Raw genomic sequence first — 17,410 nt, 5'->3', positions numbered from 1 at the left:
TTACCATACTTTTTTCTTTTCTCTTTTTTTAAAAAAATCTTAATAGAAAGGTATGGATAGTGGGGAGAAACATATTCAGAAACAAAGATGGTATAAATACAAAAGATATCAATAAAAATAAAAGCACATATCAAGCATTTACTGGGGGAGGGAGGATGAAGCAAAATTATTGGGCAGTGAGGTTAGCAAAAGTAAAATAAGACATAATCCTTGCCCTTATGAGGCTTGCACTCTAGTGTAGGATGATGCAAGTAGAGATACTTATTGGAGACAGTGTAATGGAGTGCAAACAGCCCTGGATTTAGATTCAAGATGCCTGACTCCACCTTTTACCTGGTGGAGTCAGACATCCTGACTCACCTTTCTGAGCCTTACTTTGCTTATCTTTAAATTAATTTTCATTGTTTAGTCACTTCAGTCAGACCTGATTCTTCATGATCCTACTTGGGATTTTCCTTGCAGAGATACTGGAGTGGGTTGCCATTTTCTTCTTCAGCTCAGCTCATTTGACAGATGAGGAAACCGAGGCAAATAGGGTTAAGTGACTTGCCTAGAGTCACAAAGCCACTAAGTGTCTGAAAGCAGAATTTGAATTCAGGTCTTTTTTTGGCTCTGGATTAGGAATTCTATTCTCTGAGCTGGCCACCTAGCTGTACCTTTAAAATGAATACAGGGATACGTACACATTAATGGCTGCCAGACTCCAGGAACCTGGAGTTTTTAATAGACTTGTCTGGATATTTTTAAAGAAAGCAGTAACTGGGAGAGAGGGAGGGCTTGATCAATCAATTAATTAAGAAACACTAAACAAATTTCTATAACATATTCAAAGTTGGTATAGAGGCTCTATGGAGACAGCAAAAGATAGGGCAGTTCTTGAATTTGATAAGCACAAAGTAAATGTTATTTAAATTGCATTGAACTAAATTGACACATTGCCCTCAAGGAGTTTGTAATCTTTATAGAAGACCTGACAAATTCATTTGAAAAGCAGGTTGTTTTTTGTCTTTTGTTCTCAAAGAGAACCAAAATGACCTCACTTTGTTGGGGACAAGGTAATTCAGATGGAAGAGAGTCAGTTTCCTGGCATGGTGCTGGTATATTGTCCAGGTTTCTTAGGCATACAACAATGAGGTTGTTGTATTATTATACTTGAAGCAATTAAAAAACTAATTCGAGATAGCATATGGTCAGTTCAGAGTTGAGATAAGGCATTTGTGAGTTCTGGACAAAGAAAAATTATGTCTGCGGGGCAACAATAATGGAATAAAAAATTAATAAATAATTAAAACATGGCTGGTACTCCCCAGGGACTGCACACCTACCACCTGCAATAGAATCTTCCCTTGCAACGAAAGAAATCCAGTTAAACATAAGAAATAGATATTTTTACCAAGTTCCACAGCATAGGCTTCCTTCTGTACCTATAATCTGTCATCAGTCAACAACTATTTTTTGAAGCATCTTCTGTGTCAGACTGTAAGTTTTCTGAAGTCAAGATCAATCAATCACTGCATTAATGAGAAATAAATCTTTCAAATGATGCAAAAATAAAACTTAGAGGTAAAAGAGAATCAAATTGTGATACTGTGTTATTGTGCAAGGGAGGTTTTTAGCCTTTGCTGTAACACAATAAATACCTCAGTTATGGAGTCTCTAAAAAGAAACATGAAAAATTGTCCCTCCACATGCTCTCTTTCTGTGGTACCCCAGACAGCAACAACCCTGGTTTCATCTCTGACTCAAGTTCCCACTTGTAAGGGACATAGCCTGAGGTTTGGAGGGGCTCAGAGATTAGTAATAATGATTCAGAAAGAAATAGTGAATGAAGGCTTTGTAGGGATTGAGTTGGAACTTGGACTGGGCCTAGATTCTAGGCCATAGAAGGATGAATATGGGTTTTGGACAGTTAGAAGATAGTGGGAAGAGAAATTCAGTCTGGCATATGTCTTCCAACCCCTCTTAGTTCTGGGAATTTATGTGGGAGAAATTTCATTCAAAATAACCTTTAGAAATCATGGTAACTAGTAATTTTAGCACTCAGGTTAAACTTTTTTTTATATCAACTTTTTATTATTACTGACTTTTATTTTTTCCAATTATATATTCAACATTAATTTTTTTAAAACTTTTCTCTCTCTGTTTTTTCTCTCCCCCATCCCCAAGACAGCAGGTGATCTGATATAGGTTAGACATGCATAATCATGTTCCCTATAGATCAACTTTTTAACATAACAATTGTGTTAAAAATTCTTAGACTTCAGCAATCCAGGCATCATTGGGCAAAAATCTTAGGACACCATGAGATAGGAACAAGGAGGAGATCATCTCCCTGATGCATCAGATCAAGTGAAGACAAGATTGATGGAGGAATTATTCTTGTTAAATTCAGGCACTGAATTCAGTTGTTTCTCTCTTTTTTTTTGTCAGAGTATACACATTTATTGATTGAGCTCACCATCTTATATGGACATGTTTTAGGGGACCCCAAAACAAAAATAACATCAAAGATCACATATCACTATAACAAATATAATAATAATAATAATAATAATAATAATAATGAAAAAGTTTGAAATAATGTGAAAATTACCAAAATATTGCACAGAAAAACAATGTAGGTACCTGCTATTGGAAAAATGGTCCTGTTATACTTGTTCATTGTAGGGTTGGCACAAACCTTGAATTTGTAAAAACAAAGCCAATCCCAAAACATAATACCTTCAAAGTACAATAAAATAAATATTCCTGTCTCAGTACATCATGATATGATGGCTATCCTACGTTCTTTTTTTTTTTTTTTACTATTTTTTATTTATTTATTCTTATTTTTGTACAAATGAGGTTTTTTTATACATTACTAAAATATTCTTGTGTTTCTCTCTTTTAAAAGACTACAAATATTGTCAGCATCTTCCAAATTTCAGCACTCTTGGGTGAAGCTCCTGTCACCCTGTCCTAGTTATGGTTCTAAGATAGTTGTTTCAAGCTCATATAGAAACAGGGGCAACTAAATTATTCATAAGGACTCCTTATGAATTGACAGTTTTAAAATATGTTATCTATGTTTTATTAATTGGTATATATTGCTTTGTCTTTTCAGTGGGGAGGAGAAAGGCTAGAAGAAGGGAGAGAATTCAGAACTAAAAAACAGAATGTTGTTTTTTTAAAAATCTTTATTTTATTGTATTTTTATTTACTTTGTAATATATTTACCAGTTATATTTTAATCTGGTTCAGGTCACACTTGGGAGTGTTGTGAACTGCATGCAAGGTGTGATAATTCAATTCTAACAGGTAGTGTGAAGCTGGTCTTCAGGTTCTGCTCCAGTTTGGAACATGGAAGATGAATCTGAGAGATTCCTTGGGATTCTTCTTGTGAAATTTAGGACTGTAGGAATCAGGGAAGGCATCATAGAGGAGATAGTTCTTTAGTTGGTCCTTGAAGAAAAGATCTTAAATAGGTAGAAGTGGTATGTAGGAGTTCATTTTGTGCATAGGAGACATCATAAAGAAATTCATGGATGTAGGAGAGGGCAGGGTAAGACTAGAAGAGACAAAGAGTAGAATAGTTAGGCCAAAACTTGGGATATATGAAAAAGAATCATATGGAAAAAGACTGGAAAGGCAAGTTGGGATCTATGGGGAGGGGTCTGATTACCAGGATCAGAAGTTTAGATTTGCCTTGAAAGTCATTGGGGAGCCCTAGTAGGTCTTTGACCAGAGTGACATGAGTTAATTAACCACTGAGATCTGAAGGATTAACTGAAGAATTATACTGGAGGGAAGAAGATCACTTCAAAAAGATATTATAATAGCCTGGGTGAGATAGGGTAAGGGTTTCAGTTAGAGGAATAATAGAAAGTAGCAAGAAAAATAGAAAGGAGTGACTGAATGTGAGAGAAAACATGAATGTAGGAGAACCTTGATGGGAGGATGAAAGAAATGGAAGAGACAAAATGACTTCATGGTTCTGAACTTGGTTAACTAGGAAAATGATAATGCCTTGAACAGAAATGCAGAAGTTAATGGGAAGGGCAAAGAAAGGCTATAGGGAGGAGCTTCCCTTGGCCACAGTGTGCAGATCTTAGCAGCCCTATGAGGAGACATATGTGCAAAGGAGGAACAAGCTCCAGGCCAGCATCTCAGACCAGTGTGAGGCTATGTGCTTCTTAGTAGTGGGATTCCATTTTTCCAGAACAATCCCCTTGATTCCTTCTTATTGCTTTGGGCATGTTGCTGTTCTTTCTTGACCTCCAAAGCCTCCTCTATGCTCCTCAGGGCCCAACTCCAACCCTATCACCTCCAGGAAGTTCTTTCTAACCACACCAGCTCTGACTTCTCCCTCTCTTGAATACTCTGCTTACTGATTTTATGGTCTGTATCTTGCAATGTAGAGTAGGCAGGAAAGATAGATAGCTGTCTAAGGAGTCAACATGCAGAAGGAGTTACATACATTAAACACATAAACATGTATATTTGTGTATTTACAATATAAAAATGTATGTTCAAATAAATTATATAAATATATATGTGTGTAAACTCCATATGTATATATGTGTGTGTGTGTGTGTGTGTGTGTGTGTGTGTGTATCTATAAATACATAGGGAGAGAGATATATAGAGAGAGGTTTTAGTTGATTGGTTGGTTGGTTGGTTCTTGTTCTTTGTTATAGAAGAAGACCAAAGTGACATCTCTATCTTAGAAATGAGTTAAAGGGTGTCCTACTGTGACTTAGCATACCAATATGAGTTTACCACAGATCTAGCACAAATAGTTCATGTGAACACCTGGGATGGGTACTCCAAACTTGTATATCTATTCTTTCCTTTGAGCTGCTTCTGTTCTGCCTTGTTCAGAGAGCACAGCACCTTCTCTGATGAAGGCATGCCATGCTGGGCGGTCCTGTGCATGTATCTCCCATGATGTACAATCAGTTCCAAAGTTCTTAAGAGAGCCTTTCAGGGGGGTCCTAGTATTACTTCTTCTGATCTCCCTGTGAGTTCTCCATAAAACAGTCCTTTTGGCATTTGAACAACATGTTCAGCCCATCGTAGTTGCATTGTCTGTAGTAATATTTGAATGCTTGGCAGTTTAACTTGAGAAAGACCTCAGCGTCTGGTATCTTCTCCTGTCAGGTGATTTTCAGAAGCTTCCTAAGACAATTTAATTGTGATTCAGTTTCCTGCCATAGCGCTGGTAGACTGTCCAGCATACAGCAAAGAGGGCAGCACAACATCTCTGTAGACCTTCAGTTTGATGGTCAGTCTCTCCCACATTTACTTTTGGAGCCTCCCAAATACTGAGCTAGCTCTGGCAATGTGAGTGTTTAGCTTATTGTCAATGTGTACCTCCCTGGAAAGTATACTGCTAAGGTAAGTGAACTTGTCTACAGTACTCAAAGCTTCTCCATTTGCTGTAATCAATGATCCCATATATGGATGGTGTGGTGCTGGTTGATGAAGCACCTGTGTTTTCTTGCTGTTAATAGTTGGGCCAAAATCAGCACAAGCAGCAGAGAATCAATCCATACTTTGCAGCATCTCAGCCTCAGAGGCTGCATTGAGTGCATAGGCATCTGCAAATAGAAGATTATGCACCAATATTCCCTCCGCTTTGATCTTGGCTTGTAGTCTTTTGAAAAAGTTGAAGAATTTGTCATCAGTGCAGTAGCTGATCTTGAGTCCATGTTCATCCTTAGTGAAGGCATTTGATAACATGGCTCAAACCATTATACTAAAAAGCATGACAGCATCATTCCCCAATTAATAAATGGTCAAAGGATATGAAAGTTTTCAAATAAAGAAATTAAAGCTATATATGAGCATATGAAAAAATGCTCCAAAGCACTATTAATTAGAGAAATGCAAATTAAAGCAACAATAAGTTATCATCTCACACCTCTTAGATTAGCCCAGATAAGAAAAAAGGAAGCTGATCAATGTTGGAGAGGTTGTGGGAGGACTGGGACATTGATGTATTGCTGGTGGAGTTGTGAACAGAGCCAGCCTTTCTGGACAGCAAGATGGAACTATACCCAAAGAGTAATAAAACTGCTCATACCCTTTGATCCAACAATTCCAATACTAGGACTATATCCAGAAGAAATTGTAAAAAATGGGAAAAGTCCTACATGTTCCAAAATACTCATAGCAGCCCTGTTTGTAGTGGCAAAGAATTAGAAATTGAAAGGATGCCCATCAATTGGGGAATGGCTAAACAAGTTATGGAATACTATGGAATATTATTGTTCTATAAGAAACAATAAATGATTGGGCTCTACAGAAGCATGGAATGATTTACAGGTTCTGATGCTGAGCAAAGGGAATAGAGCCAAGAGAACAATTTATACATCAACATTATGAGATGAACAATCTTGTTGGGAGCAACCCCTCTCTGCAGTCCATAGAGCTAGGACAATCGTATTTGACAGATTATGGACTATATTATCCCTAACCAGAGGAAGAAAAACAAAACAAAACAAGATACACAGAAAAAAACACCCCTGCCGAATCTGATAAACACTTTATGAAAATTATCTCTTATGTATCCCTTTCTCTTAATCCTAATTCCTCATGCCCCAAACTACTAATTTGTAAATATGTTTAACAAAATATGTATATAAAATGCTAACCTGACCATTCCCAACAGAGGCGAAAGGGGTAGGAAGGGAGGTGGGTGGAGGGAAACTTTGTAACTTGGAAATATACAGGTACAAATGCATGGGAGCAAGGACACATCCTTGTTTTACTTCATTGGTGACTGGGAAATCTCAAGAGCATCATCCACTCTCCAGAATCTGGGCATGCATGCCACCATGGAACTGTAGTATAATACTAATGAACTTCTCTGGACAACCAAATTTTGACATAATTTTCCATAAACCCTTGCTACTGACAGTATCAAAGGCCTTGGTCAGATCTACAAATGTTATACAGACCTTTGTTCTGCTCCTGTCATTTTTTGCTGGAGTTGTTGGGCAGCAAACACCATATCAACTGTACCTCAACCCTTTCTGAAGCCACACTGGCTCTCAGGGAGGTGAACATCTTCCAGGGGAAGGATTGGTTTATTGAGAAGGACTCTGGCAAGAATCTTACCAGCATTGACTAAAAGAGAAACACCCCTGTGATTGTCACAGGACAATCTATTCCCTTTCCCTTTTTAGAGATGAACAATGGAGGCATCCTTGAATTCTTGGGGGGAAAACCTCCTCATGCCTTCTAACCTGGCAAATTAATCATATTTGTCTCTTCATGACCCATTTGTTAGGAAGATTTTTTTCTTCTTCAGTTCATTTTAGAGATGAGAAAACTGAGTCATACATGATGAAGTGACTAGTCCAGGGTTACACAGCTAGTAAGTGTCTGAGGTCAGATCTAAACTCAGCTCTTCCTGATTCTAAGTCCAGAGCTCTATCCTCTGAACCACATAGTAAGTGCTTCTTAAAAGTTTGTTAACTTTATTTGGCTTGTTTAGTCCCAGAAATGGTCTGGACTCAGTTCAAACTGTTTCTCCAGAGTTCATTGTTAAAATTTCAGTGTGAGCCTTACAGCTTAGGAATCAGAAAAGGCTAAAAATCAGGGCTTAATTTATTATTTTTTTCATTGTTTAACTTAAGATGAAGAAAATTTAATCACGTAGATAAATACGTTTTTGGAGAGCTGGTTATTAAATATTTACTAGTACATTTCTGATTTTGATTTTACCTGGCTTATTGAAAGTCCTAGCTCAAATCCCACCTTCTAATGAGAAGCTTTGCCTAGTCCCCTTTAGTGCTTTTCCTCTGAGATTATTTCAAATTTATCCTTTATCTTGTTTGTCCATAGTGGATTATATATAGTTCTTTACTTTCCCATTAGATCATGTGCCCCTTGAGGGCAAGAACTGTTTTTGCCTTTCTTTGTATCTTCAGAGCTTGTCTGACCCATGGTAATTATGTGCATACTTGGATCCTGACTCACAGATACTTCCCATCACCCCACCCAACCCTTCCTGCATGGCTCTGTCTTCACTTTCCAAGCTTTTGTTAACCAATTCAACTTCAGTCTTTTGCTTCCACCTTTGTCCTGTCAATGCTTATCCTTTCTGAATATCAGCTTTGAAGACCTCCATCATATACCTTTTCCAACGTTTGAACCCCTCAGTGCTGAGGCTACAAATTTGTAATCTTCTTTTCACAAGCCACTCATTCCATCCCTCCCCAGTTCCCTCTCATAAGAGGGAAACTACCTAATACTTCACTGATAACTCTGAGACCTTCTCATCACCTCTTAAGGTGATGGATTTAAGATGTAGAATGAGATATACATTTTTGGACACTATCTAGTGTGGGAATTTGTTTTACTTATGCATAATTGTACAAGAATTCTATTTTCCCTTTCCCCCAATCTAGTCTCTCACCATGGGGGGTGGGTGAGAGGGCAACATGGGATATTTAAAAAAAAAAGAAAGAAAAGAGGGTCATCAAGGGATTTAAAGTAAAAGAAATGCAGAGAATAGAAGGAAGGTCTGAAAGAAGCACAGAGAAGCAGGATAGCTTAGAAAGGCACAACCTCTATTCATTTTGAACCAAAAAAAAGGAAAAAAGCTGTATAAAAACAGAAGTCTGAAGTTTCATATATTTTTTTTGTACTTAGTATTTATTAAATTCAAAATAAAAAAATTGAGGATTTTTTTCATAAAGCTCTTCTCCTCACCACTTCAAATGAACTCACTATTTTCTTCCTTGGCTCTAGTTTATGATGACTCTTATTTTTAAAAAGTCCAACCCCTACCCATATCCTTGAACTCATCCCATCTCCTTCATCTGCTTGTTCCTTTAACTAGTTCTTCTCTTTCCTACTTTTAAACTTCTCATTTACTGCTCCTTGCTGCTCACAAACATGCTTGCAACCACCTTCCTCATTCTTAAAAATCCTTTCCTTGACTCTGCCATCCCCCCAAGCTATCTTCTGTGTCTCTCCCCCCATTTCCTAAAATAATTCCTGCAATAAACTATCGCTTTACTTTCTCACTGCCCACTCACTTTTCAACCTCTTGTAATCTGCTTCTGTCCCCATCACTATCCTGAAATTGCTTTTTCCAAGGTCACATCAATCTCTTTGTTACTATATCCCAGGGCCTTTTCTTGGTATTCATCCTTCTTGATCTTCCAGTGTTAAAAAATGTTGCTTACCCTAGCATTTTCTTCCTTATGTTCTTTTGTGGATCTCTTTCTGCCTACTGGACCAATTTTTCTTGGTCTCCTTAACAGGAATTCATTTTTATTCAGCTCCTTATATATGACCATATCTCAGGGCTCTGTTCTGTTTCTGATCTTCTCTGCCCATATTCTTTCTCATCTCTTCTCAGGGATTCATTTTTCATCTCTTGGACCAACATATCTATTTCTTATCTTTTTTTCTTTTGAACTCCAGTCCCCCATGTCCAATGGTTCCCCTTAGATACCCCATAGGTATCTCAAACGCAATATGACTAAAACAGAACTCATCTTTTCCTCAAAACCCACCCCATTCTTTAAACTTACCAGTTTGTGCTGAGGGAGCTATCATTCTTTCAGTCACTCAAGTACACACCTTCCAAATCATTCTCGATTCATCATTCACACTTCCTATAGATACAAATTTACCAAATCTTGTTCTATCATACTCATAATTCTCAAATATTACCCTTCCTTCTTTTCTAACTCCCTTTCTTTTCTGTCTTCCTTCATTGTTTCCTTCCTTCTTTCCTTCCTTCCTTAATCAGGGTTAAGTGACTTGCCCAGGGTCACACAGCTAGTGCATGTCTTAAGCCAGATTTTAACTCAGGTCTTTCTGACTCCAGGGCTGGTACTCTATCCATTGTACCATCTAGCTGCCCTTGGTTCTTTCTATCATATCACTTGACCCTTGCCAATGCCTTCATTATATCTCACTGAGACTATTACATTACCCTACTGATTGCCTTCTCTGTTTCTAATTTCTCTTATTTTTTTAATCTATCCTTCAAAGAGCTGCCAAAATTATTTTTTTAAAGCATGGATCTGACCATGGTCCTTCCCTGCTCAAGGATCTTCCATGGCTCCCCAGGATCTCTTGCATCAACTACAAATTCCTTTGATATACGTCTAATTTTCTTCATAATATGATTCAAGCTATCTTTTCAGTTTGATTCTATATTATTCACCCCCCATACTCTGTGCTACAATTAAACCCATCTATTTGTTGTTTCTCCTGTGATATCAAATTTCTTCCCAATTCTATCTTTTTACACAGGTGTCCTCCATACCTTGAATGTCTTGTTTCCTTTCTAAACCCCTTAGTTCTGTCAATATATATTACCCTTTAAACACAATTAATTCAGTTTAAGCCCACAGAACAATACAATGGCTCCTAAATTCCACACACTATGGTGGTACTATGGATAGGGCAGTGGACCTGAAGTCAGGAAGATTTCAGTTCAAATCCAGATTTAGACATTTATTAGTTATGTGACTCTGGACAAGTCATTTAACCCTATTTACCTCAGTTTCCTCATCCGTAAAAATAAGCTGGAGAAGGAAGTGGCAAACCATTCCAGTATTTTTGGCAAGGAAACCCCAAATAGAGTCACAAAGAGTTGGACATAACTGAAATGACTGAGCAACAACAAAATAACAAATTCCCTCCTCTTTGACTTTAGTATGTTGTTTTAGAAGAAAAATTATGAGTTCAGGCATGATTGTTCTGAGTTAGGAAAATTCCTAATAGTTAGGAAGAAATTGGCTTTTTGCCTATTTTTACATTTTTATTTATCTCTAGTTAACCCCTGACCTTTTTTGTGGTTGAGACAAAATTCAATTTACTGGGAATTTCTTAAATTTACGTTTATATCTATCTCTAGTTAATCTCTTTCCTCTTTGTGGTAGATGCAAAATTTAATTTACTAGGAACATTTGGATAATAAAATATCAGGTTATTTAAAATAATAATTTAAGATAATAATATTTTCTGTGGATAGATAGGCACCAGGAAGGAAAGTAAGGGAAAGAGCCAACATTTTCTTGGGACTTATGTTAGCCTGAGTTTTCTGCTCAGAAATATCGATAGAGTTGATGACTTTCAAAAACTCTATTCTCTGACACAGCTCAGTCCTACCTTTGCTTTTCAGGTTAGTAATTAGAGCCTCTTGAAAGTAGTTCAAGCTACTATGAAAATGTTTTGCATGACTACACATTGATAACTATATCAAATTGCTTGCTTTCTCAATGAGAGGGAGTGGCAAGAGCAAGGGAGAGAATTTGAAACTCAGTTTAAAAAATGAACATTAAAAATTGTTTTTCGATGTAATCAGGGAAAATGAAATAATAAAAAGATCCAATAAAATATGAAGTTGAAAAAAAGTGATCCAGGAACATGATTCCTGTCTAACATTTTGAAGAATTTTTTTTCACATTTGATCTATGAATGAAATTGATATATTGGGCATTTTGTATCTTAAGTGAGGTTAGGGTTGAGTAAATCAATCATTTCACCCTTCTCAAGGCTTAGTTCAAATGCTACCTCCTTTAAGAGTCTTTTCTAATTTCTCTAGAATTCCCCTCCCCCATCACTGCAGATTTTTAAAAAATTATATCCTGTATTTAGTTATCTGTGAACATGTCTCATCCCCACCCCCCAATAGAGTTGAAATCCTTTGAAGGCAGGGATTGTGTCACATGTGCATTTGTATCACAAAGTTGCATTCTATTTTATTGTTCACATTTCTATTTGTATTTTGTGGTATTGATAGGCACTTAAATACTTGTTGATCAACTGATTGGAAAAAACTTTGGATTTGAGGTCAAATGACCTGGGCTCAAATCTTAAATACTGATTATTGTTGCTTGTACTTTGTTCTTGAAGGGTACAATGACATCAGGGAGGTGATACCATGGCATTCACATGATTTGTAATTGAGTAAAGGGTACTGTTACTAGCCTCACTTTCTTCTCCAGGACCAGATATGGATCAGAATGACTGGAGATGTAGTAGGAGACCTTGCCTTTTTAAAGGTCTAAGTTTGGATGAGGCAATGCCCATTTAATAATTTAGGTTATAAGAAACAAGACAGAGGGGCAGCTAGGTGATATAGTGAATAGAGCACTGATCCTGGAGTCAGGAGCAACAGAAGGGCTTCAGACTCTTGATACTTACTACCTGTGTGACCTTGGGCAAGTTACTTAACCCATTACCCCACCAAAAAGAAAGAAAGAAAGAAAGAAAGAAAGAAAGAAAGAAAGAAAGCAGAGAATGACCCCTTTTACCAAGAGATATGATCATCCTCCTCCTCCTCATAGATCACATTGATGTTAGGCACTGTGCTGAGTGTTTTACAATTATCTCATTTAATCTTCACAACAATCCTAAAAGGTAGGTGTCATTATTATTTCTATTGTGGAATTTGTTGTTGTTCATTCGCTTCAGTCTTTTCCACCTCTTCATGATTCTATTTGAGTTTTTCTTGGCAGAGATACTGAAATGGTTGATATTTCCCTTTCTTATTCGTTTTTTTTTTTGATTAAGGAAACTGAAGCAAACAGAAGTTAAAGTGTCTAGCCCAACTAGTAAGTGTGAATCACATAGCTAGTAAGTATTTGAAGTCAGTTTTGAACTTAAGGCTTTCCTAACTCCAGGCCCAGTGCTCTATAAACTGTACCATCATTATTTCCTGTGTGACTTTGGACAGGATACTTGACTTCTTTTTAATTTTTTAATCTCAAATACCCTTTAATAGTTACAGGAATAAGACAAAATGATACATATTAAATTAGGAGCTAACAGTTTTTTAGATAAACTCAAAAATTAGTGGTTTGATTACAGAAATACTGATATACTAACAGCATATTTTGAATTTCAGAAAATAATACAGAAATGACCATAATTCAAATACTTGCAATTCAGAAAACTATACTCCCCAGGAAAATATAAAAATTATAATCTTAAGGTAAAATATCTATTTTTTAACTAAAAACCATATAAGAGATAAAATAAGCTTAAAAGCAGAACTTTAGAATTTATGAAAATTAACTATATAAACCACTTATTATTACAAAAGTACTATTTATTACTCACAAAATATTTTCTATATGAATAATTGTTTTTAAGTTGCATTATTTTTAAACTGATAAATCCTTGATTAGAAAAACCCTCTTGGAAAAATACTTTGGATGTATCTTGAACTGATTTAAGAAATAGTCTAAAATAACTTTAGGGTCTTGTAAATGTTTCTATTAAAGCACAGAAGAATAAGTGACATATATCAGCTTCATACAGCATCAGCACATGTTTTATTATGATCCATTTAGAGAAAGTACCACATGTCAAAAAGCAATATCAATAATATTTTTAAAACTCTCATATGTTCATACTATTTTTTCCACTTTACTAAAATGTTTTTATAAAATTATATTTTATATATATGAATATTTATATATTATATATAAATTATATAAAATATATAAATATATTTATAAAATTCTTTACTAAAATTCTTTATAAAATTTCTTTGACAATTTCATTTTCAGTTCATGTGACTTGCACATTTTGAAAGAAAAAACCTGCCCTGTTTTTGTTTTTTGCTACACTTCTTGCAAACATTTAAAAAAAAAAGATCATTTTAAAGACTTGACGGTTGAACAAAGTACACATCATTCACACATTTTACAAAGCATTAAATTTTATTTTAAATCTGCAATTTAGAATATTGACAGACAAAAATATTTACACAAACGATTGAAAGGCCATGTCAGAATCTAATAAGTAATGAAAATCTATATCAATAAAATGTTATTTACCCCCCCATCAAGCTTCCATTAATGAATCTCAGTTGCAAACTTTACTATGTATGAAATTCAAATTGACAACTCCCATTCTGTTGATCAGGTAACATTGGGTTTTTTTTTTTTTTTTTTTTTTAGGTTTTTGCAAGGCAAATGGGGTTAAGTGGCTTGCCCAAGGCCATACAGCTAGGTAATTATTAAGTGTCTGGGAACCGATTTGAACCCAGGCACTCCTGACTCCAAGGCCGGTGCTTTATCCACTACGCCACCTAGCCGCCCTCTGATCAGGTACCATTGTTAATGTTAATTCCAATAGAGATTCCAGTTGCTCCAGAAACTTGCTTGAAGTCCTTTTGTTTCCATTAGGTACTACTATCACTAGTATCTTATAAATAAAATCTTTAGTCTTTATATGGCACCTCCTGGTTTTAAAAGCTCATTTTGATCTTTTAGTTTATAAAATTTCATATAGAAAGAAGATATATTTTTTAGGTAAGTCCTTGAAATTTATCTTTTTTTAGATAGACATTTTTATTGGAGTAGAGATATTTTAAAGTTTTTAGTTCTTCTATGAAAGTTTTTATTTTGATTTTCTAAGACTGTAACTTGATTTTCCAGACAACATATTCCTTTTTCTTTCTTTGGTATTCTTGAGTAGCTTCTCTATTTTCATCATTCTTATTTTTCTTTTCAATTGTGGATCATCTGTTTTGGTTGTCTGAGATGTTAGAATACTGGAGAAGTTATCGCTACTGTCTGTGGAAGGTTAGTATTGCTGGTGTGGCAGGAATCTCTTAAGACTGCATATCTCATTATGCCATCTATTCAACCCCTTTTGTTGCTGGGGACAAGATATCTATGAACACTGAAGAATTGTTGTTCCTTGCAGAGTAGTTCTTATAAGTCTTTGTTAATGCCTTTGCCCCAGTACTCCACCTGTGCTTTGATTGGACAATTGTTATGCTTCACTTAAGACAATGACAATGTTTGTCCAGTGCTAGTCTGGTAAATACATTGGGATAGACACAGATGGGACTGTTGAAACTCCAGGATTTTCTGTCTCCCTTTCTCTCTTCAGAAGAAAGATCAGTCAAGAATTTTTTTTTCTAAGAAAGGTGCCTGCTAAAATCCCCAGCTTTCTATAGGTGAAGAGCCTATTGCTATGAGATGAATCCTGAGAATCTTCACTATCTGGACAGGATAATACCTGCACTGTCTGTACTTGAGCAGGGGAGGAAGGTAGATTACTGAAGATGATCCCCTGATTCAGTATTTGTTCTCCAGAAAGATGTACAACTGTCATTGGTGCATTTCCTTTTAGTGACATCTGTTGAGCAATGTAAGAGATACTGGTTTTATCTGGCTGTGGTCCTGTCTCTCAACTGTTGCTTTTGTGGGAATGCTTATAATCAACTAAGGCCAATCCCAAAGTCTATTGGGTTCCCTGGATGGAAACGGGTCTAGTTTGCTCATATTCTTTTTTTCTTTGCCCAAAGTGGTCTCCCTCTGGGCCAAGGCAGGGTGGAATTGGAACTCAGCCCAGTCTGTCTTCGTGTCCCCCTTACATAATAATAATACCAGAGTTCAGGCTGTGGCAGACACATGGCATGGTCTACTGGTCTACTTAGGCCGAAGCTGGAAGAGTCCAGAGGAAGGGGCATTATTTAACTTCTTATCTGCAAAATGAAGGACTTGGCCTCTGATTTTTAGGGTCTTTTCTACATCTAAATTTTGTTATTCATCCAGCTCTTTAATTCCAAGAGTCTGGTATGGAATTGCGCTAAAAAGGATGACTAGGGTTTCAATGAGTGGAGAAGGTCAGGAGGGGAGTAACTCTTGTGCCTTGCCACCCATGAGACCAAAGGATGGTTCATAAAGGTGAAAAAACCCTGAGTTTTCTTACTCTTCTTACTCTTACTAACTGTGCAACCCTCAGTAAACCCTCATCTGTAAAATGAGAGGAATGGACTAAATGATCTCTAAAATCTTTTTTTAGCACTTAATCTATGATCTTATGACCTTCTAATAAGAAGGTCATAAGAGGCAAGGAGATGGTCTTGTGATGATTTACCTTGAATCACCCTGCCCAGGGTCCTATTTCCTTCTCTCCCCTTTGCTGCCTCATCTGGCTTTTGTTAGTTTGCCACTATTCTAGAATCGCTTTTTCTGTGTCCACAGTTGAGCCATCATGGAGAATAATCCAAGAGCTGGCCGGAAGAGCAGGAAGCTTGGATCTAGACGTCGGCATCAAATGAGGACAGTAGCAGATGAGGAAGATCCTTCAGCCCCAGATACTGAGCAGTTGCCCTCCCAAGTCACAGAGGAGCTACAGGATTTCTTCAGGGAATGTGGAGCTGAACATAAGGGTTTCATCACTAGAGGAAGATTTGAGGGTGAGGTCATGGCTGCATGGCCAGAGGGGTAGGCTTTTCCTTCCCCTTCCCTCCCCTGCTCCAGCACACCCAAAATATCTCTTCCACTGGGCCCTAGTCTTTTCTTACTATAATTCATGGATTCCCACTTCCCACCCACCCCTGCTCAAGACTATAAGTCATTCTTGTCCTACCTTCAAAACCTGTTTTCAGGAAATAATTTGAAAGTGACTCAATTCTAAGATGCAGATGATGGACAAGTTTCTATTGCTGGCCCAGTCCCAAGGAGAATTTGCATCTTAATAGAACTTTAAGTCAAAGGAATGAATTCTTTTTCTTTTTTTAGTTTTTTTTTTTGCAAGGCAATGGGGTTAAGTGGCTTGCCCAAGGCCACACAGCTAGGTAATTATTAAGTGTCTGAGACCGGATTTGAACCCAGGTACTCCTGACGTCCAGGGCCAGTGCTCTTATCCACTGAGCCACCTAGCTGCCCCCAAGGAATGAATTCTTAATGGTGAAATTTTAAAGTCTCAGCAGATGGTGGTGGTGGTGAAATCTGAGGTAGCATGATGAGGTATGAAGAATTTCATGTCAATATAGGACCTGGGTTTTATTTCTGCCACTGCCACTAGCTATATGATATCGGATAAGTTATTTCTTCTCCCCTTGACCTCAGTTTCCTCATCTGTGAAATGATGCTTGGGCTGAATGTCCTTTTCAGCTAAGTGTTAGAGGATTCAATATGGCTCTAATATGCCTTTGGGGGCTCCTGTTTAGGTGTGATTCTTACAGTCAACATTGATCATAGAAAAGCCTTAGGATCTTGTATGCAGGTACAAGGGCTGGCCATATGCAGGGACTGAGCAAGTGGTTATTCACATGCATATATGATGTGAATTCATAAACAAACAGTTGAATGCATGAATAAATGATTGATTAAATTAATGTTGAATGAATCTGTTGAATAAATGAATGAATGAGTGAGTGATGAAAGATTGAATGAATCGTTACCTGATTTCTCTCTCTAGGATGCTTCCTGACCATCTGAACTTTCTCTAACAGATCTCCCAGCTGAGTACCTTCCCCTCTCTCAATCTTTCTTCTTTGTATATACTCCCTTTCTCTCCTTGAGATCAGGGTCCTCTTGTATTTGTACTGTGGCTTTTGATTTGACTTAACTGACTGAATGTACGGATGAATGCAGTATAGATGCATTTGAACAAGACCATAGAACATTGCTGCAAAAACTATCTC

At 36.9% G+C, this 17,410-nt stretch overlaps 1 protein-coding gene and 1 pseudogene across 3 annotated transcripts in view; one reads left to right on the top strand and one right to left on the bottom strand.

Annotated features, from left to right (window-relative positions):
• RAB44 (RAB44, member RAS oncogene family) overlaps window positions 1–17,410 on the top strand; it is a 98,017-nt gene that overhangs the window by 17,991 nt on the left and 62,616 nt on the right. The gene's annotated exons all lie outside the window — the stretch shown is intronic.
• On the bottom strand, window positions 14,273–15,087 carry LOC141488031 (cyclic AMP-dependent transcription factor ATF-1-like; annotated as a pseudogene).

This window comes from Macrotis lagotis, chromosome 5 (assembly GCF_037893015.1).
Source record: "Macrotis lagotis isolate mMagLag1 chromosome 5, bilby.v1.9.chrom.fasta, whole genome shotgun sequence".
Lineage (NCBI taxonomy): Eukaryota > Metazoa > Chordata > Mammalia > Peramelemorphia > Peramelidae > Macrotis > Macrotis lagotis.
This window is presented reverse-complemented; position numbering and strand designations above follow the sequence as displayed.